Below are 22946 nucleotides of genomic sequence, written 5' to 3' on the forward strand. Positions count from 1 at the left end.
GATTCCTCATTCTGTCACCGCCTCACCGTTCTCCCAAACCGGTGGCAACAATGGGCCAGCGTGGTTGAGTTTCCTGGTCAGAGAACCAAATATGTTACGGAACCAGGCTGGAACGCTGGTGGAAAAACCAAGCGGCACTCGGAGATCTTGGTGGATCGGAGATTTATTTAACACCGGCGGTCTCAGAGGAGACTGTTTCTCCAAAGATCGAGCACCGAATGCAAGTGGGGAGGGTAATTTATGGTTGTCAGCCTCCATATCTGTGGGGGGTTTTGCACGCACGGCAAACCGGGCAAGAAGAACCCAGAAGAGGGGTCTCTAAGCTAGAGACCACAGCTTGTTTTAGTCCCGTTGGCTATCTTTGGCTCAGTATTTTATTCATTTCTCCAACAGCAGAACAAGTTCCTCGTGGTCCAAGGTTTTACTGTATTTTCAGTTCTCGATGGCCAACAACGAAGTGTTCAAAGTTTAGGAAGTAGTATCCATAAATAAAGCTATGTGTGTAATAGATTTTCCCATAAGGGTATTTCAGGTAGGAGAATCATTACTTGCTATAAGTAAATAGCCCATGGTTGCCTGTGAAACTCACAAGCGATTGAAGTTTCCAGGACTCAAGGGCAGGTGTGTAATAGCTGAAACACAGATTCAGGCCCTGGACACCAATGAACAGAAATGTTCAAGACACTTGTCAGCCGGTGACAACAATTTTCAGCGGACCAAGCTGTATTTTGCACTGTTCAAATCCCTAAATTTTAAACACTTCTGCAGAGCTCTAACATGAAATATCTGAAGGCAGCCCAGACTTTATAGTATTTCGTATGTGATTCTAAAAGCCTTCCAAAAGAGCCACATGGGCAGTTCATTTCTTTTTTCTTATAATAGTAATAGTAATAATAATAATAATAATAATAACAATAAATTAAGGTTGAACCCCGCCCCAGAGTAGAACTACTTCTGGCTTAACATCTTTTTGGCCCAATGCCCCAACAGCTTAGTTACCAGACAAGTCTAGAAGAACATTTCTAGATGACATTTCTAACTGAAGATCTGGACCATGGGGGAGAGGGGGAGGGAAGAGGGCATTGTTTTCCTTTTGACTGGAAATCTATTGTGTTTACAACTAAAACAAAAGCACGGAGCCACTGTACCTAGATTCCAAACTCTTTTGAAGATAAGACAGCAACCTCCCAAAGTGAGTCATTGGCTGCATTTGTAAAGCTGTGAAGGTGGGGCACCCACCATTGTAAAACAGGACTTTAGATTTGTTACCATACCCATGATGTTAAAAAGAAAAGGTACCAAAAAAAAAAAAAAATTAGGTTGCAAAGCAAAATCTGAGTCCAGAATTTTGGCAAGGTTTCTTGCCTTGACTGCAAACATTTCAAGGAGAGGGTAGCCTCTTTTTCCAATCTCATCTTTTCAAAGAAGCAAATTCAAGCAGAAGAATTCGCACTGATCTCCCCCCTGATAGGACCCAAAGGGCAAAATGGGACTGTGTAACTCAGTGATGGAAAGAGGAGGAAACTACTGTTTTCCTGAAGCTAATCTGAGGGTTGTCATGGTAACTCACCAGGGTACAGACTATTGTAGCTTCAGGGTATAATTTTGGTTTACATTCTTAAAAGAGGATATCACGTGCTTGCATTAGGAGTCACAGAAGAATCTTTTGGAAGTGGATAGCACTGATTTAAGATTTGGGTTTGGGCCTTTGAGAGAGTAGGTGTTTAGGGAGAAAACAACAGAAATACGTCAATTGGTAAATCTTGCTAAATCAAGGGGGCTGGGTGAGAGGAGAGACCCAGAGAAACAAAGACTCATACTAGATAGTACAACTAAAAGAAAGAATCTGAAGTAAAAAACAACTGGAGCCATTTGGTAATTTAAATATGCACATTGGTCTAAGAATTGAAGCTTTAAGAGAAATTGCTCTCTGCTATTAGCTTCTCTGTTATCTTGGTATTAAATACGAAAGACTCAATTTCGATGGATTTGATCCTGCTGTTTTCCTATATTTTCATTCTGAAACCATTCCTTTTCTGTATTAATAACCTTATACAGGGTTTCCCCTTCTTACAGAAAAGCATAAATGACATAAGGTTTCATTGTAGCAGTTACTTTCAGAACAATTACTTCTGGTAGAAGCTTAACTATATGGAATTCTGCAACTAAATTTTTATCTAATTTTTCGTTTGACTGTGGTAGTCCCTAAGCCTATCTCTCTGGCTTCTCAGATGGCAGTACTATATCCTTGAGGAACAGGTCTCTGTACCAACAGGCACTCCTTCCCGAAGCTTTAGCTTTATGAGAAAATTTTGGGGAAAAGAGGTTATAGAATAGACTGCCAAATTCAAAACAACATTTCAGACAAAATACAATGAGAAAGACCTATCCCGTTTGGGGCAGGACAGCTTTGTGTTACCTATGCCAAACTCCTCTCGATCCTGCATGATTTTCAGTATTAGTACTTTTTGGAAAACTGAGAAGCCGTGATTCCAACAGTCAGTTGGGATTTCTGAGGATGAATCCAAACAGTGCAACGTGCAAGTTACCCCAAATTACTATTTAATTATTCGCACCTGTTTTGGGGCATGGTGACTTGTCTTTTTTACAGCAATTATAAGGTGTCATGTGGGCTAGTGTGATTCTAAGTCAGAGGTCAACAATCTACTCTCTGCATGCCAATATCCACCACCTGTTTTTTCTAGCACCTGCAAGCAAAGAATGATTTTTACATTTCTCAATGGTTGCAAGAAAATCAAAAGAAGAATATCCATGGCATGAAAATTATATGAAATGCAATTTCAGCCGCAAAGGAAGTTTTATTGGAACACAGCCACACATTTGCTTATGCATTGTCTGGGGCTACTTTCATGCTGTAAAAATAGAGTCAACTAGGTGCCACAGAGACCATATGACCTAAAATAGTTACTTCTTGGCCCTTTATGGAAAATTGTAGCCAGTCTCTACTGTAAGTCATGATCCTCACTATTATTGCAGCCTGGGTTATCTAAATTTAAAACCTCAATCAAATTATATTAATACTCCACTAATGACAGTGTTCTAATGAGAGTTCATTGTTCTGCAGTAGGTGCCTAAAAATGGGGAGGCCAGATAACTCGATGGTAAGACTAACAAAAAGACAAGATACACAAAGAAAAACAAGGGATATGGTAATACTTCCAAGTAATCTCTTCCAAAGAAAATGGAAAACTTTTCAATGATATTTGCTGTTAGGTTTCCTTTTACATAACAGAAATCAAAATGTCCTAGTTTCAACCCCCTGGGAACTGGACACCCCCACCTGATCAGCAGTTTTCTTTCAGAGAAATTAATGATCAATGTGTGCTAGTTCAAATTCGGACCTTATTTGTCAAACTGTCTGTGGTTTAACGCGCTGGGGAAAATGGCAAAAGGAAGGAAGCATTTAGATATGTGTCTTTGAAACTTCATTCATCTTGAATTAATTGAAGAAGCCATAAGAATAGTTTTCTGGGGGTGCCTGGGTAGCTCAATCCGTTAAGCATCTGACTTGATTTCAGCTCAGCATTCTCTGTCTCTCCCTCTCTCTGCCCTCCCATGTAGATTCTCTCTTACTCTCTCTCAAAATAAATAAATAAACTTAAAAAAAAAAAAAAAGAATAGTGTTCTGGGCTTGCTTTAAAAAGAGGAAAGGTGTTATTGTTGTTGTTTTTTTAATTAAAAGTCTAGTTATGCTTTTAATTTAGCCAAGTTTCTTGTCTCCCTATTTAAGTCTGAGACTGTAGTACTTTTTCTTGGGTCCTAACAAATCTTTTTTAAAAAAGAGAAAAATTGGATTAACAATTGTACTGTTGCCTTATCGGAGTCCTTCTCCGTCTTTCTGCTGATGTACATGGGTTGTGCCCAAGGTTGTACATAATTCCAGGATCCACTGACTACAATGCAATCACACTCCGGCTTGTGGAATGGAATGCCAGTAAATCCAAGAAAGCTATGAATCCACTCTTGTGAATATTTTAAGTAAACTTCAGGACATTTATGCCAATTAGGACTTGTGAACAGCAAGTTGGTTGAGACACATCTCCCACAACTAGTCACAACACCTCAGTTGAACAAGAGCGATGGCCTGAGAACGCATCTTCAGTGACAGAGCCAAAATATTGGGTGTGTTGGCGCTTCAGCTTCTGGAGAGCATTCTCTGGGCAGCAATCTGGGTAACAGTGGATCTGACTCTCATGGTACTTCTGGCAGAAGAGGCTCCTGGAAGTTGAATGTTAACGGTCTCTCACAGCCTCACATTTGACTCCACTTCTGGCACACGTCACCCTTTTCTAACCTGTTGCCCATCAGTTCAGTGAGCTGTTCTGTTCAGTCCCTTTGGACTCAGGTACAGGTAAGGGATCATTCCCCTCTGTACGTCAAGCTGCCAAGGGTTCTCAGAAACCTCAGGAACAGCTGGTATTTTGTTGCACTAGAATTACTTATTTCTGTGCATGCTTGGCAGTATTTTCAAGAACGTGCTTGTTTTCCACTGGACACGAATGGCTCTCTTCCAAGGTCAGACCTTCTCAGAGTCTTGCCCTCAAGTATTCAGGACAGCAGGTATTTCAGGAATAAGCATCCATCAAAATCATTCTGTTTGAGGAAATATCATTTGATACACAGTACCTCCTTTTAACCAGTTTAAGAAATAGAGGGGAAAGTTCTGGTACAATGGATCTAGGTTAAAAGAATACCTAAACTTAAGGAGAAAATGAAATTTCCTAAGTCAACAGCATACTGTCTTTTAGATATCTTCTCTCTTAGGACAGCTTGTGGCTTCATCAGACGTGAGTAGCAGAGGTAGGTCAGCTGGGGCATGTCAGCAGTAATGTGGTGCTAGGCAAGTTAGGATAATTGCCATGAATCTCCAGGGAATCTTCATTCCCCAGAGCTTGTAGGTTTAACTGCAAAGGGGAACGCCAAGGAACACAGTTCTAGTACTGAGGTAGGAAAAAAAAAAGGTCCCTTGAATATCAGTTTGGTGGCTGGCTGTGTGTTCTCCAGAAACAAGAAGTCTACTCTGAATACAAGGCTGATTGCAAAAACTGAGATTTAATTAATACCAGATCCCTAGATAATGCATGCATATACATTCTGGAGGTGGCCTATGCTATTCGGCAGCCACAAACTCAATGCTAAGGCTGTCCGCAGAGCCGTGTCCATCTGGTTGGACTTTTCTCTTTATTCTGCTCCTGATAAAAAGATAAAGCTTTTCCTTTCTTGCTATAAACAGTTCTTCCATCATGACTTTTGAACAATACTCTTTCTCTTGGCTTGCTTTTTCTTAATGTCTTAAATGCTTTATACCGAGGGGCACCTGGGTGCCTCAGTCTGTTGAGCATCCAACTTCTGCTCAGGTCATGATCTCACGGTTGGTGAGTTCAAGCCCCACATCATTCTCTGTGCTGTCAGCACAGAGCCTGCTTTGGATCCTCTGTCCCTCTCTCTCTGCCTCTCTCCTGCTTACGCTATCTTTCTCAAAAATAAATAAATCCTAAAAGAAAATTAAATGCTTCATACCGAAATCATTTTTCATTTTCACTTTTGATTTTTTTGTTTGCTTTTCCTGTCTTATTTTCTTTAGTAATTACGTAACTTCTATTTTATTTTATTTATTTTTTTAATTAATTAATTAATTAATTAATTATTTTTCAACGTTTATTTATTTTTGGGACAGAGAGAGACAGAGCATGAACGGGGGAGGGGCAGAGAGAGAGGGAGACACAGAATCGGAAAGAGGCTCCAGGCTCCGAGCCATCAGCCCAGAGCCTGACGCGGGGCTTAAACTCCCGGACTGCAAGATCGTGACCTGGCTGAAGTCGGAGGCTTAACCGACTGCGCCACCCAGGCGCCCCTTAATTTTTTTTTTTAACGTTTATTTATTTTTGAGACAGAGACAGAGCATGAATGGGGGAGGGTCAGAGAGAGAGGGAGACACAGAATCGGAAACAGGCTCCAGGCTCTGAGCGGTCAGCACAGAGCCCGACGCAGGGCTCGAACTCACGGACCGCGAGATCGTGACCTGAGCCGAAGTCGGCCGCTTAACCGGCTGAGCCACCCAGGCGCCCCTCATAACTTCAATTTTAAATGTGAAAATGCTGGTGCTTTCACACATTCTTTTTCAAAAGAAGTGATAGGAGTTGATGGATTTCCTTAGCATGTCGGAAACTGCCTTAGCAACATGTTTTTTAAAAATCTACCTTTGATTACACTGGATTTTTCATGTCATTTATATAGCTTCTATTTTTTTCAGCTGTATTGAAGCATAATCTACATACAATAAAACTTAATAATTTTAAGTGTACGTTTGGAAGGGTTTTAATGAATGTATAATGGTCCGTAACCACTACCAACATCAACATACAGAATACTTCCATCACCCCCCAAGGGCTTCCTTCCTGCCCCTCTGCTGTTAATCCTCTGCTCCCCCCTCCCTTAGTCCCTGAAAGGCCCACTCACCTTTCTGTCACTAGAGTCTGACTTTTTAGAATTTCATATAAATGGATCATTTTGTATGTATTCTTTTGTCCTTGGCTTCTTTCACTCAGCAAAATGCTTTTGAGATTTTCCATGGCCAGTGACTTGTTCTTTTTCATTATTACACATGTCCGTAGTTTATTCTTTTGTTGTGAAATACTTTTCCATGGTACGAGCCTACCATCTATCAGTGGATCAGTTGATGGACATTTGGGTCGTTTTCATTTTATTGCCCATTACAAACAAGCTTCTATGAACATCGTCTATGCACAAGTCTTTGTGTGAATATGTTTTTGTTTTCTTTCGGCAGATACCAAAGAGGGGGAGTGCTGGATCATGTGGCAAATGTGTGTTTAATGTTTTTAAGGAACTATAAACAGTTTTCCAAAGTGACTCTACCATGTTGTATTCCCACTAGCAGCGTATAAGGGGCTCAGTTGTTTCACATAATCACCAAAACTTGATACCAAATTATCACTATTTTCAGTTTTAGTCATCATATAGTGGTAATTTATGTGATTTTAATTTATATTAACCTAATGAGTAATGTTGTTTACTTCATCTAAAAAGATTTTTGGTTTCATTCATTTTTCTTTTTCTGTTGTCCATTTTCTGATTCACTCACTTCTACTCTTTATCTTTTTTCCTTTTCCTGTTTTACTTTGGTTTGATTTGTTCTTTTTTCTTTTATCTGAACACTTTTATGATCTTATTCTTAATTCTGTTTTCTTTTCTTTCTTTCTTTCTTTCTTTCTTTCTTTCTTTCTTTCTTTCTTTATTTCTTATTGAGAATGTAGGCATTGACCCTTTTTTTTTTTATCCTTAATTCTTAAATTTTTTTTTTTAACGTTTATTTATTTTTGAGACAGAGAGAGACAGAGCATGAATGGGGGAGGGACAGAGAGAGAGGGAGACACAGAATCGGAAGCAGGCTCCAGGCTCTGAGCCATCAGCCCAGAGCCTGACGCGGGGCTCGTACTCACGGACCGCGAGATCGTGACCTGAGCTGAAGTCGGACACTTAACCGACTGAGCCACCCAGGCGCCCCGATCCTTAATTCTTAATATGGTTGCTTAATATGAAACTCTTACATCATTCATTTTATTTATTTATTTTTTTAGAGTCATCTTCACACCTGATGTGGGGCTCTCACAATTCCAAGATCAAAAGTCACATTCCTTACTGATTGAGCAACCCCTCTTTCATTTTAGATCTTTCTTCTCTTCTAATATAAGCATTTAGTATCATAAATTTCTCATCAAACTCTGCTTTAGTTGTATTACATACATTTTGCCATGTTATGTGTTTTTTAAAAAAATGTTTATTTATGTATTTATTTTTTTGAGAGAGAGAGCATGAACAGGGGAGGGCAGAGAGAGGGAGAGAGAGAATCCCAAGCAGGTCCCCAGCTATCAGCACAGAGCCCAACTTGGGGCTTGATCCCATGAACCATGAGATCCTGACCTGAGTGGAAATCAAGAGTCGGATACTAAACCGACTGAGCCATCCAGCTACCCTGTTGTGTTTAAATTTTTATTGACTTCAAAATATTTTCCTTTTTTTTTTTTTTTTACCCTGGGTTATTTGGAAGTATGTTGCTTAATCCAACTATTTGAGAATTTTCAAAGTATCTAGAAGATGACTGATTTTGGTCATAGACAGTTTTTTTAATTTTCAATATCATTAAATTTATTGAGATTTATTTTAAACCTAATCTGATGTATCTTGAATGTTCCATGCATAGTGAAAAAAAATGTGGATTCTGTTATTTCTGGATGGAGTGCTCTGTATATGTTAATTAAGTCAAATTGGCTGATGGACTGACAGTTTCTGTTTATTACTGTATCCCAAGTACTTGAACTGTCAGTTCTCTATAAATACTTGTTGTATGAATGAATGAATGAATGAATGAATACATGATCTATAGCATGACTATGATTATTATTTTTATCCCCCCCCCCCCACCTTGGAATTCTAAACAGTGGCCTGACTGAAGAATAATCTCAAATCTAATCAGTGTATCTATTTCTCTAGCAACCAGACAGTCACATCTGAGCAGTAAGTTGAAAGTCCATTCAGATTGCACGGCCTCCCTTTTGCGTCAATTCTAGATCTGTCACTGCAAGGTTTGCTGTGTACAGTTTTCCTGGTTACTTAAACTTCAAGAGATTGCTGATCATTTCTTTGTACATGCAAACTGCCTTTCATTAATGTTCTGGAAGAAAATACCCAGCAGAAAAGAACTTAAATACATGTAAGGAGAGTTCAGCACACATTTGATTTCGTGGTGGACAGCTGAGGGTGGGTAAGGGAGGGGGCCAGAGGTGAGGGAGATCATGGCACTGAAATTTTTTTAATGCAAGTACATTCTTTAGTGATTACAATTTTTATTTATTGATTATTATTTTTTTAGAGAAAGAGAGAGAGAATGAGCAGGGGAAAGGGGCAGAGGGAAAGAGAGAGAATCATCAGTGGGGCTGGGTCCCACAACCCTGGGATCATGACCTGAGCTGAAATCAAGAGTTGGACGCTCAACCAACTGAGTCACCCATGTGCCCCAATAATTACAATTTTTTAATGTACTTTGTCTTCACAAAAGTTTTGTTTCTTTGCATGAATCTTTCACTTATTTATGTTTTCATTATTTATTTGAGAGAGAGAGAGAGAGAGAGCACACAAGTTAGGAAGAAGGGTAGAGGGGGAGAGAGAATCTTAAGCAGACTCAATGCTCAGCACAGAGCCCAACTTGGGAGGTCATGATCTGAGCTGAAAACAAGAATCAGACACTCAACTAATTGATCCTCCCAGGTGCCTCTTTGTATGAATCTTTTAAAAGAGATGTCAGCGATGTTTGTGGCCCAGGAATAAAAATGGCAGTACTTGCAATCAAGATTATCAGTCTTTTTAGAATAGCCTCACCATACCCCCCCCCCACCAAAAGTTATATTTCATGTTTATTTCTTTTCAAAATTCAGGCAAATCAACATTAGTTTGTGACTTTTAGAACACCCTGTGAAATTGCTATAGGTAAACTGCATGCCAGAAAACCAGGATGTCTGGATTAGGATTGTGACTGTTTTGTGACTGTGAAACCTATTAACGAGAGTTCTGATTTGTATAGTCTCCAAAAGTGATGAGAGCATTATATTTTCCTAAATTAATGCATCTAAGTCCACATAAAATTTGTGCACTATTAACGTCCATCTCTACTCCTGTCATTTCAGTTCTTTTTCTTCTTTTTCTGTAACTGCCTCCAAGGAAACCTTGATAGAAATCAAGTCTGGCCAGTTTTGTTAGTTCTTGCCTCAAGTATAAGTGCTATCTTTAAAATCAGAGTTCTGCTTGCTAGTCTCAAGTGTTGCTAATTAGGCCAAAACATGTCTTAGCCTGAGAATTTCTCTGCATAATTTTAAGTTTTAATATGTAAGAAAGCTAGCCAAAAGAATATTATATGTGGATTTTTGGGGGGTTAAACCTATTGAAACCAATTTAACACAATTCGCTATAAAAACTTCCCTCTACCCTCTGAAATATTTTAATTAGGTACAGCTTTGAGTATGCAAACATTAACTTGACATATTCTTGTCTTTAGCTCATGGTTTCCTACATTTTCCCTTTGACTATTTTTTTCTTACGTTACTCCCACAAAGGGATTCTTTGTGGCTTATTTTCAGAAAATCAGGAAGAATGATTCTGCTCTGGTAGGAAGGAGAATCATTCTGAATCCAACAAGAACTGCTTAGTTTTGAGAGCCTGAGAAGGTGGCCATTAGTCATGACTTTGGGGACCAGCACTGCCCTGTGGGAGCAGTTACTGGAAGAAGTGGCTTGTGTGAGGACTTAGGCAGTGGGGGCCTGAGCTGCTGTTCCCCTGTCTCTAGGGCCCCCAAAGCTTCACTCAGCTGGAAAGCCCTACTGCTTCCCCTGAAAAGTGGTAATAAATCACGGTGCAACTCTACAGCGGTATGAGTCCTCTGTGTCACCTATACTTAGGGATTAAGCTGGATTATTCCTGGATGGCAGCTTGAGTCCCTAGTGCCAGTCTGCTTTTGAAATAACCTTTCACTGACTTCTAAGTGTGCTTTTATTCTGAGGCTGCATAGGGCCACTAGCTACTTCTGGCTGTGTTGAGTAGAAAAGGCACCCCTTCCTCGGAGGTAGGTAAATGCAGCCCTGTGCCAGGACACTCCGCTTGCCCAGCGTTTTCATGTAGGTACAACCTGCACAAGTATTTATGTGGCTGCCCGGCCACTACATCTGTGACCATGACCCTAGGATCACCTGGCAGGAAGTAGTCTGTCCTGAATGTCTCTTGAAATCCCCTCTGGGTTGTGACAGCTAGAATGACAGGGGAGTTAAAAGACAAATAAGGCTGGCAATTGTCACAAGTTGCTGCAGAGAAAGGCCATAAGGTGTGGACTGAAACCATTCTGCTGTTTCTTATCTTTTGTCTCCCTTCCTCACAGAGGGCTTTCCTTGTCAACCCATTGAGAGTGGAGCGCTATGTTTTTCTTCCAACAAGTGATAATCATTGTATTTGTGTGTTTATTTTGTTCATTACCTATCTTTTCAGCTATCTTTTCGAGGTGTTGGCCAATACACCCCTATCACATAGCTACTACTTGACACAGAGTTGGCACTTAATAAACACTTGAATGAAGAAATGTCTTTAGTAACCTCCGACAGTGGCAAGGATGAGAGATATGAAGGTGATCTCAAATAACAGGGAGACAGGGGGCCCCTGGGTAGCTCAGTCCATTAAGCATCCTATTCTTGATGTTGGCTCAGGTGGTGGTCTCATGGTTTGTGAGATCGAGCCCCATGTTAGGTGTGGATCCTGGTTGAGATTCTCTCTCTCTGCCCCTCCCCCTCCCCGTGCACACTCTCTCAAAATAAGTAAATAAACATTAAAGAATAAATAAAATAACAAGACAGGGTGGACAGCAGCCCTTGATCAGGAGATACCATTGATTTGATTTCCCTTACTGCAGGGACTTTCCTTGACTCTCCTCTTTTTACAGATAAGAGAGGCTGGGCAGTTGATGTTTCATTGTTTGTTTTTAGCTAACATTCACCGAGAAGGCCAGGCACTGTACTAAGGGTTTTGTTTACACACATTATGTCATCCGACCTGTACAACAATCGCTCTACGAAGTCCGTGTAATTATTATTCCATTTCAAATGTAAGGAAACTGAGATCGACATGGGGGATAATGGTAGGTAGTTCTATAGCTAACATAATAAATGACAACGTCAGGAGTTGAACTCATCTATCTGACCCCGACTATCCAACTCTTCAATGTTATTTTTTCCCACTTGTACTTTTTAAAAATGTATTTATTTTAGGTAGGCTCCACATCCAATGACAACGTGAGGCTTGAACTCATGACTCTGAGATCAAGGCTCTACCGACTGAGCTGGCCAGATGCCCCTTCCTTCCCACTCTTAAACATTATTAAACATGCCTTTATCTTGAACACAGCGAGGCAGGAGAAGGTGCAAAGTGCAAGCGCCTATCACAAACTCCCCTGGCCTTGGTCTCGTGGCCCAATCTACATTTGGTCTTCCCAGACAGTGGAGGATTTCCAATCCTGCCTGTGTCCTAACCTAGTAAATTACAGTCTTCGTATTCCATTATCTCATTTTGCTTCCTTGGTGCTTACTGTCCACACTGTGGGCAGAGGGCTGTCTACCTCATGGTTTCCACATCCCTAGCTAGATACAGACTGTTTCCCACTCTCAGCAAGGCAAAGCGAGGACGGGTCATTTGGCTCAGCAGCAAGCAACATTCAGTCTCTGGTGGGATTCTTTCCCCCAAAGTTTTAATGATGCCCTAAAATAGCAAGCTTTTGAACCTCGTTCAGTTCAGAGACTTCTATTATTGGTGTCCCAGAGCCCTGGCAGTTAGGGAATATCTGCAACTCACAGAAAAAATCATAGGCAACTGCCCCTTGAACCTAGTATCAAGAGATGTTTAAAAAAAAAAGTTTATTAAATTTTCTCATCCCAAATGATAAAAAAAAATTATGACCAATTTTATAGCTATGCTACATATTTACTCACTGAGTAGAACACTATGGTAACTATTTAAGGTAATATATGGCATTTCAATACATGCAAATTACATTATGACTCAGAATTCTTCATTTAAACACACGTGTTCAAGGCCTTGGTGAAAGGAAAGAAATAAAGATGCCTAAGTTGACTCCAAGAGGTTAAAAATCTAATTATAATTATTTATAACCAGATACCGATAAATGGGTTATTTTGGTCTTTTAAAAATCCTCATATCCCTTTAGAAACTGATCCGACACTGCAGCCTCCTACCAACAGGACACGCACGTGGTTTCGTTTCTTGGCCTCAGCTGCTGCTACTTTGGTAGATCACACCTTGCATATGCAAGAACAGAGTAGGATACGAGGACCACAGCAGTTACTAGTTCCCCCCCTCTTTCTCTCCCTCCCCTCACCCAGCCCAGTTTTGTGGATGAAAAAAATTGAGGCAAGTCCATCTGTGGCTTTTCCAGATCTAAATGTGGGGTAACACAGAGACATATAATCCAGTGATTGAGCAAATATTTTCTGATCCCGTACACGGCACAGATATGGCTGAAGATAAGCTCAAGTTTAAGACGCATTTTATTTTGTGAACTTGTGAAAGTCGCACAAAATATATTAACATATATTAATTACCCTTGATTATTATCCATGCTAGGCAGAAAGTATTTAAAATCACAAAAACATTTCTGCCTGCGTCTTGAGGCTTATACCAGCAAACATTAAGAATCGTTCATCATGAGCTCTTTCAGGAAAGAAAAAAAGCATTAAAATGTTTTATGCTGCAATTGAAAGTCCACCATGTTACTTTTCTTTATGTTTTTTTTTTCTTTTTTTTTTTGGTCACCACTATACCTTAATAGCATGCAGTAAAGATAAAGGTGTCAATTGAGATAAATTTTTACTACATGCTAGAAAAGGGGAGCCTGAGTAAGTCCAAGCAATTTATTTCAATCCAGCAAACATTCTTCAAAAGCCTAGGACCAGTCTAGGTGCTACAGGCAGAGAGCACAAAAAGAAGCAGAATCCTAATGGGGAAATGAGACAATACAGAAATAGTGATATTATAGAGAAGGGCAATTATTAAATGAGGAGATTTGCAGCTAGGGGAAGGAGAATGGAAATATTTGAGAAGTTGGTGATAAGAGAGACGTAGATGTATGATATGATTTCAATTAAGAATTACTCCAGGGTCCCTTGGTGGCTCAAGTCAGCTGAGCGTTTGACTTTGGCTCAGGCCATGATCTTACGGTTCCTGTGTTCAAGCCCCGCGACAGGCTCTGTGCTGACAGCTTGGATCCTGCTTCGGATTTTATGTCTCTTTCTCTCTCTCTCTCTCATTCCCCCACTTGTGCTCTGTCTCTCTTTCTCTCAAAAATAAATAAAGCATTTAAAAAAATTGAGAAAAAACAAGAATTACTCCAAAAAAAAAAAAAAAGAAAAAAAAAATCACTCCAGACCATGACCTCCTCGAAGGTGACACATACAGTTGGATCTAGCCTCGCTGGTTTCTGTTTGGCCATTACTTCTCCCCCACTTTCTCTTTCATCACCCTTCCCATGCCCAGAGAAGAAAGAAATGGAAGGGCGAATACTTTTCTTTCTCTTCAAATGTAAACTGTATTGTTCCATCTAGGGACAATAAGATAGAGACATATACTTTGCTAGGATGAGGCAGAACGTAACTGTGAAAAAATACAAACCTTTCCAGATTTTAAAGGGATAACTCATGGGAATGAAAACATTAGAAGGGGAAAAGACAGGATGTGTGTGTTGCCAGTTTACCACAGTCGTGGTGTTATGATAGGATCTGTCCAAAAGACCTTGTTTTATTTATTTAATCGAGTAATCACACTCTCTCTGACACTTTTGGATGGCAAGAGCAAAAATAAAGGTATCCATGAAGTCAGACCTGCAGTTGCCAGGAAGTAGTAAAGAATGCCAGTTGAATCTCTGCTACCTGTGTAAGTCCTAAGGGAAAGATGAGCTCATGGAAGCATATATAGATCATCACAAGGCAGAATTAAAATACATTAAGTATGGCAGTCGGATATAAACCCCTGAGGGTTATGCAACATAAAAAGAATAGTTGAAGTACAACCTAAAGCTTTAAAAGGGGGAAACCTAAGATCCTCACTGGCTGGGGAAAACAGTTACTGCACACTCATCAAGGGAAAGACCTTATATAAAGCTTGAGATTTGAAACCCCTAGCACTCCAACTGATCTAAGTGAATGTAAATTTAGGAGGAGGGACTTGTTTTATTTTTGCATTTGTGGTCTCCACAGCCTCTGGACGGACCTGACAGGCTTCTAGAATTTATCTGAATTGGATTGAGCTGAAATAAAGAGGGAAGGATCCCAAATCATCTACTGAAATCTTCTTTAAAGGGTAAGTTTCATTTATTTACCATTTTAAAAAAATGGTATAGCTACTTAGCAAAGTATATGCTCTTGGCTAGACAGACATTTACTTTAATATTTCATTTTTGGGTAACAGTGTCTTCAGTAGTACTGGGATCAGTACATGAGTGACAGATATGCTCCCCTCACCACCCCCCTCCCCAACCAGGAAGCTTCACATTCTGGGAGTGTGCCATGCCATAAACCTTTGGTGTATTCATGAATTGACATCACCAGGGAACTTAATGGGGACTAAAAGTAAAAACTAAAGACTTTAAAATAGAATAAAGCAGATACCAGTCAAAAGGAAGAAATGTATAAATTCATACAAAGGAATAAAAAACGTGAATTAAAATCAAAAGAATGTTGACATTACGGAAAGCATTAAAAATGGAGAAGCAGGTATAGGAGGGAGATTTACTTGCAAAGACATTACTTTAAAGACATAATGTGGGCAAGGGATTTTATGCAGGAATGCATTAGAGATTGCTGTCAAAAATAACCCAAAATGATTGAAAAGAGGTATTTGGCTAAAAAAAAAAATGAGCCAATGTAGACATTCCTTTTGGCAGACAATGGCTCTCAAAAATATACGGAGAGCCACAAAAATAAACAGTAAACATTTTGGAACAATGAAGAAAACATTTATAGTGCATAGGTATATATAATTAAAATTTTAGGAATGTCCATTAACTGTAATAAGTAACACGAACAAAATAAGGGAGACAAATCTAGAAAGAAAAAAATAACTGTGGTTTGTTTTTTTTTCCTTATAATCTCGGAAACGGACCTAACCAGACATGTTGAGAGTTAGTAGAGACTAAATGATTACTTATGGGTGTGTTTAGGCTCACAGGGAAACTCATCCTAGAGAATTCTGTAGCAGAAACACAACAGCCACAAACTGGAAAACCTGAGTAACTCTACCTGGAAGCCAAATAAGCCTCCATATTGAAAGAAGTCCTTTTATTCTATGAAAGAAAAAACAAAACAAAACAAGACTTTAAACATTCGCCAAACTTAGTTACTCATAAAAAGTAAATAACGCAGCACACCAAAGATATGGTACAGTTCTTTCAGAAACAAATTATGACTTAATTTAAAAGGCAATACACTAATTTCAGGCTACCATTTCAGAAAAAAATAAGGAATTGAGAATTAAAAGTCTTGCTGTGTGCTTTCTTTCCACATAGAGAAACTAAAATGAAATGGAGGGAGAGAAGTCCTGTAAAGAAAAAGTATTCAGTCAGCTTTCGGATGCTTTGGTATAAAGAACTGATCATGGGAGTGTAATTCTATTAACAGCTGGGTTTCAGTCTGCTCCAGTAGGTTCCATCTTGTATTAGGGGGAGAGCTTGTATTTGTATGTTCTTTCCTTTCAGTGATTCCACGTTTAGGGTCAGTTATACCATGAAAGGTTTTATACTTGCTTGCTAATCCTGGAATAACAGAAATATTAGCCAGTGTGCCTTTAGAGCTTAAAAGATCTGTAAATGTGGGGCACCTGGGTGGCTCCGTAGGTTAAGCATCTGACTCTCGGGTTTTGGCTCAGGCCATGATCTCACAGGTTTGTGGGATTGAGCTCCATGTTGGGCTCTGCACTGACAGCACAGAGCCTGCTTGGGATTCTCTCTCTCCTCCTCCCTCTGCCTCTCCCATGCTTGCTCTCTAACTCTCTTTCAAAATAAATAAATACTAAAAAAAAAATCTGGAACTGTAGTTCAGTACCCAAGTTTGGTTTTTTTTTTTAATGTTTATTTATTTATTTTTGAGAAAGATAGCACAAGCAGGGAGGGGCCGAGAGAGAGGGAGAGAGAATCCCAAGTAGGCTCTGTGCTCTTAGAACAGAGCCCCATACGAGGCTCACAGTCACGAACCACGAGATCATGACCTGAGCTGAAATCGAGGGACAGATAGATGCTCAACCAACTGAGCCACCCAGGGGCCCTAGTACCCACATTTTAAACTTGTTTGGTTATGTTATATTTGGCATTTAAACTATCCTTTTTATTGACCTCACATTTTATTTAGATGAGTAAATTTTATTTTTTCTGCAGGTATGTGAATCTATTAATGTAATGTAGATACTTACGCATGCTTTGAAAAAGTATGTAGTGTATATGTAATTGTTTTAAGAAAAAAAATGTTTTTCTCCTGTGCACCTATTTGGAAGTATGCACCTAACACATTGAGGTACCGTTCTAAGCCACACAAAAAGATAAGTAACCAGCCTTTGCCCTCAAGGAGATTACTGTCTACTTTAGTAGATTTAATTTACCAAATCTGTTTTTTTCATAAGATGAAAGAATATTTAAGCTCTGCATATGTTGAGTAAGCACCTTGCCTAAGCAGTGGTGACATAAAATGACTTTGGAGTTAGATGGATCTGGGCTTTTACCCCGGCACACTTAGTATTTCTGATCCTTTAAGTCTGAGAGTTTACTTTTTTTTTTTAAGTTTATTTATTTTGAGAGAGAGAGAGAGAAAGAGAAGGCATGAACAGAGAGGGTCAAAGAGAGAGGGAGGGAGAGGGAATCCCGATGCGGGGCTCAAACCCACAAACTTCAAGATCATGACCTGAGCCCAAGTTGGATGCTTAGCCGACTGAGCCACTCAGGGGCCCCGAGAATTCACTTTTAAAACAGGAATACTAATTTTTAGCTTACAAGCTTACAGAGGTTTCATGGGGTAAACATCATAATGCATATAAAGCGCCTATCAGAGGAGGTGGATGGGGGGATGGGAATAAATAAATAAATAAATAAATAAATAAATAAAATGCCTATCACAGAGATTAGCCCTAAATTTTTAGCCTCCCCCCACCCCACATATATTATTTAAATGAAGAGTTCAGCTTCAGCATTTCTATAATTGTCTCCATTAATTTTTATCTAGTGTTATTTTAAAATAATTAAATAATTTAAATTTAAAATAATTTCATAAATGCAGCCAGATTCTAAGTGGCAGTACTTTGGGTGGCGAATGAGGCAGCAATTGAGCTGTTAAAAATTCAAGAGACAATATAGGAATGCCGGAACATGAAGGTCAAGAGCCAGGCCCCAATCCTTCCACACATTCATTACCAGTCACAGCCTCTGCCGTTAGAAATGATCTGCCAGGGCTGAGAGGTGTCCAGGGGAAGAACAGGAAAAATGGATTCACAGTGTTTCTAAAAGGCCCGGAGAAAAGAAAAACAGCTAAGGAGATAGGGATTTGTTTTGCCAGGATTCTATAAAAAAGAGCACATAAATTACACCAAGAGACTGTGACTAGAAATAAATATTGGTATATCTCAGCCCTCTGCTCCCAATCTTTGGAATCCTTTTTGTGGTTTTCCGCAGAGAGAACAAAAGGCACGTCCTCTCACTAGCACACCTTCCATCCCTGGACAGCACTTAGGCCTCAGCCCTCCCTCCTTCCCCATGCTGTTGAACGAACCATGTGGAACAAACGATAAAGTAAACTTGAGACCCAACTTTAATTCTCTACCTGAAAGCCAGACAGTCAACTCTGCTCACCTGATCACTCCTTGCAACCGTGTCCCTCAAAAATAATCAGGGCATATCCTACAAAGAAGGGGAAAACGGAAGGGTCTCCCTAATCAAGAAACTCTAAAACTTAACTGAAGTCCCCAAACCCTACAAGTTATTTGGAGAGTCTTCCTCATTCTTTAATTCCCCTGCTGTCTCCACATTCCATGCCTAATGAGAGAGGGAAGGTTGAAAGAAAAGCAGTTTGGAGCACTTGGGTGGCTCAGTCAGTTAAGTGCCCAACTTCAGCACAGGTTGCGATCTCACAGTTGGTGAGTTCAAGCCCCCCATCAGGCTCTGCACTGGTAGTGAGCAGCCTGCTTGGGATTCTCACTTTCTCTCCCTCTCTCTCTGCCCCTCCCCGACTCGTGCATGTGCTCTCCCTCTCTCTCTCTCAAAACAAATAAACTTAAAAAGAAGAAACGCAGTTTGCTCATTTTTCCATCTTAATTTTCATACTGTCTCTTTTTTTTGTTGTTGTTTATTTATTTAAGTAATTTCTACACCCAACTTGGGGCTCGAACTCACGACCCCAAGATCAAGTGCCATATGTTCCCCCAACTGAGCCAGCCAGGCACCCCTGTTGTTTGTGGTTTTGTTGTGTAGTATTCTATTGTGTGACTATAACACAATTTATTCTTCCCCAGCGATGAATAATTGTTTTCATTATTTGGCTGTTTAAGTAAATCTGCCTTGAAATCTCACTATGCATTTTTTTAAAGATATTATTTTTAAGTAATCTCTCCACCCAACATGAGGCTTGAATTTACAACCCCGAACTGAGTCGCATGCTCTACAGACAGCCAGCCAGGCGCCCTTCCCACTGTGCATTCTTCATTTCTTCCAGGCCCCTCCTGTGGAAATGTGGTGAATAGAATTGTGGAGAGGGTCTCCCCACATCCAGTTAGTCTTGCCTCATGTTAGTTCTTTAGCTTACTTGGGCACCAGAATTCAAAGGAAGATAAAAATCCTTTGTTGCCCAAATTTGAAAGAGAGAGAGGGAGAGACAGAGACAGACAGAAAGGGAGGGAGGGAGGGAGGGAGGTGGGAGGATAGAAGGAGGGAAGGGAGACAAGGGAAGAAGGGAGGAAATGTATAGGCATGATCTTTAACTCATAATTCTCATTTTATAGAGGTATCTGATCATCTTAATTTCTAAGAGCTAAATAAGTAATGCTTACATGATACATGATTCTTTACTTCACTCTTGGAAATACTCCATGTCCTCTGGAAATATTTAAAGAGCTTTGTCATATCCCTTTAAGAAGTGATAAAATCTGGGGCGGCTGGGTGACTCAGTCGGTTGAGTGTCTGACTTCAGCTTAGGTCATGATCTCACGATTCGATTCGTGGGTTCGAATCCCACATCAGGCTCTGTGCTGACAGCTCAGAGCCTGGAGCCTGCTTCGGATTCTGTGTCTCCCTCTCTCTCTGCCCTCCACCACTCGTGCTATGTCTCTTAAAAATGAATACATGTTAAAAAAAAAATTTTTTTTAAAAAGGAAGTGATAAAATCACAGTGTCAAATGCAAGCTTCAGGGCCAACTTCACTAGGAAGTTTAGTTGACTGAGTATTTTTCCTAAAAATTTTTTTTTTAACTTTATGAAGAATCCGAACTCTTGAACAAATCCCAGGGAGGCTGAGGCAAGCAATGAAATGCGTTTTTAAATATACCGTTTTGAGCATTGTTGCCAGCAGTCTTCATTGCTGACTCTTATCCTTGATGCCTTATTCCACTTCCCCTAGATGTTTCCACTTTCGCTGTTACTTAATTTGCTTCCTCAAATGTGGAAAGTCATGAGACACTGAAGTTTGTTCCTTTAAGCCTCAGAATCTACATTAATAAATTATCTAGACAATTTCCTAACCTATCCCTGTTTTAAAATTTTGATATACAGATCATCTAAGAAACTGGTCAATTAAAGTAATCAGTCCATGGTAATTAGCAAATTATTTGCTCCACAGTTTATTATAGAGATTTTAATTTCTATTGTTAAGACTAAAAGTTTTTTAGAGATGCCTGGCTGGTTCAGTTGGTGGAGCGTGTGACTCTTAATCTCAAAGTCATGAGTTTGAGCCCCACGTTAGGTGTAGAGATTACTTAAAAATAAAAAAAATAAAAAATTGTAATATTTATTTTTGAGCGAGACAGAGGGTCTGAAGCACGCTCTGCACTGACTGACCCTGATGTGGGACTCACACTCATAAACCACCAGATCATGACCTGAGCCGAAGTTGGATGCTTAACTGACTGAGCCACCCAGGCACCCAAAATACAAAAAAAATTTTTTAAGTAAAATCTTAAAAAAAAAGAATAATTTTCTTTTATTGTATGTTTGTTGTTCATTTGGGGAATGTTGACTTATTTTTAATTGTGTTCTTGTTTAGTCATGGGGAAATATACACATTCTTTATAACATCATCGATTAATATTTGAAATCAGGTTATAATCATTTTCTTTTTTAAAAAGAAAATTTTATTTATTTATTTATGAGAGAGAGAGAGAGAGAGAGAGAGAGGTGGATAGAGAATCCTAACCAGGCTCCACTCAGCACAGAGCCTGACGTGGGGCTTGAACCCATTAACCGTGAGACCATGACCCGAGCTGAAATCAGGAGTTGAACGCTTAACTGACTGAGCCACCCAGGCATCCCTATAATCATTTTCAATTAAGTTTATGCCAAATGAAGTTTGAGAGGCTTCATGATAAATCTCATCTCATAGACCCTCATAAGAGTAACCACTTGGTGTTTATTGTACAATAAATTGCAAATGACATTAAAATAGTGACACATAGCTGTGCAAACATGGCAAGCCAAGTTCTGGACATGAACCCTTTAACCAAAAAGAGTTAATGTAAGAAAAAAATGCAAATGACTTCTCAATTTCCTCTTTTTAGCAATTATAGGTAGAAGTTTAAGGTATGGTTAGAATTTGCCTGTGACTCTTTTTTTTCCTCCTGGAGCATTTAGGGCTAGGATGAGTGAAGCTTCTATGATGAGTGTTTTACCTCACTGCTCATGGGTTGGAAGTAGTTTTATTTAAAGACAGGATGGAAAGTATAGGGGCCAAAGCTGAGAGAGAAAAGATAAATATTTGTGTTGAAGGGCAGTGGCCATAGAAATGCATTAGATAATAAGTATACAAAAGGCTTGGCATTTATTACATTGCTTGGAAGGATATTTTGGAGTCTCCTGAGATTTCTTGAAAACCACATTAGCGTCCATCTGGGAAAGAGTTCTCTGCCCTAACCCACATTCCCAGGCCAACTTTCAGGCTTTCCTTAAAAGGTGCTTTGTATTAAGCTGTCAGGAAATAGCCCTTTGTTAGCCCTTTGGTTCTGGGCTCAAAAAAGGCTGAAGTGATAAATTGTGATTCTATTTTTTTAAAAAAACCACTCTAGCTAGAGATGGTTTTGAATTCCTATGATAGTGTTTAATTTGTTCGAGATTCTTATTCAGCATTTACAATTGGCTCAATGTTAGGGAGAAGGAGAAACCTGTTGATACAGCTCCTTTAAGTGCTGCGGGTTTCAAAACAACTGTAGATAGCACACATTCCTGGGGTGAGCCAGAGGGTGAGCCGAAAGCCTTCCCCATTCATTCAAAGAAGGAGAAAGGGACTGAACTTACCTCCCAGCAGGTGAAGTTAAGCATGTCCTGTAAGTGGATTGATTTGTTATATAAATCAAAGTTCTGTTTGAAGGGACCATAAACAATACTTTGTCACCTGGTACCTTCTGTTTCTCCACCCCACCCTCAAAGCCCCCCAGAGCTCATTGCTGGGGAAATGTTCCCTTCTTGTTGAGAGATGTCTTTCTTCCTCTTTGATGATTGTTATTTTTTTTCCTCTTTCTTTTTAGCTCAAAAGGAGATTTTTTTTTCCTTTTTGTCACGTCTGTGTCTTTTCTCATACATTACATTGTTTCTCTTTTGCTTTGTTACCAGGCTTGTTTACATGTTAAAAACAAATGTGAGCTTCGTATCAAAACAAAATAAATGCATGCTCTCTAGAATTATAAAGGAATAGTACAGCTGTCCTCAGTGATTATGTTCTTTGAGCATCTAAAATTTTGAAAGTGCTTAGAAATTTCTTTTTAACAAAAGCTATCAAAAAACTCCTTACAGAAACCCATTTTGCGAAGTTTTTGAGTGTTGCTTTTGTGGATGGTTTACAGAAATGCCTAGTGTGTTTCAGAAGTACCTGTGCATGTGTCAGTGCAGTGAAAGCTCAACAATTTAAAACGTTAGACTGATTTTTTTATTTGCAGTTAATTTTGTACATTTATCCAGCGAAGTGCTTTTTTTAATAATATTTTTGCAGAGACAGATAAAAAGCATTACTCAGTGCAACAACTTAACTTGAAAAGGAATAACAGATAAGGGTTGTGGGAGCCCGAGAAAATGGTTGCTGATACTTTGAAAGCTATGCCCTAGGATTGCCATTTCAAATTGTAGAACT

At 39.5% G+C, this 22946-nt stretch overlaps 1 protein-coding gene across 1 annotated transcript in view; it reads left to right on the forward strand.

Moving 5' to 3' along the window:
* Nucleotides 1-22946, forward strand: part of SLC39A10 (solute carrier family 39 member 10) — a 145012-nt gene that overhangs the window by 15895 nt on the left and 106171 nt on the right. The window contains exon 2 of the mRNA XM_043577361.1: nucleotides 14841-14943. The gene's annotated coding sequence lies outside the window, so the exon portion shown is untranslated. The remainder of the gene's footprint in view (nucleotides 1-14840; nucleotides 14944-22946) is intronic.

Source organism: Prionailurus bengalensis, chromosome C1, assembly GCF_016509475.1.
Source record: "Prionailurus bengalensis isolate Pbe53 chromosome C1, Fcat_Pben_1.1_paternal_pri, whole genome shotgun sequence".
NCBI classification, from domain to species: domain Eukaryota; kingdom Metazoa; phylum Chordata; class Mammalia; order Carnivora; family Felidae; genus Prionailurus; species Prionailurus bengalensis.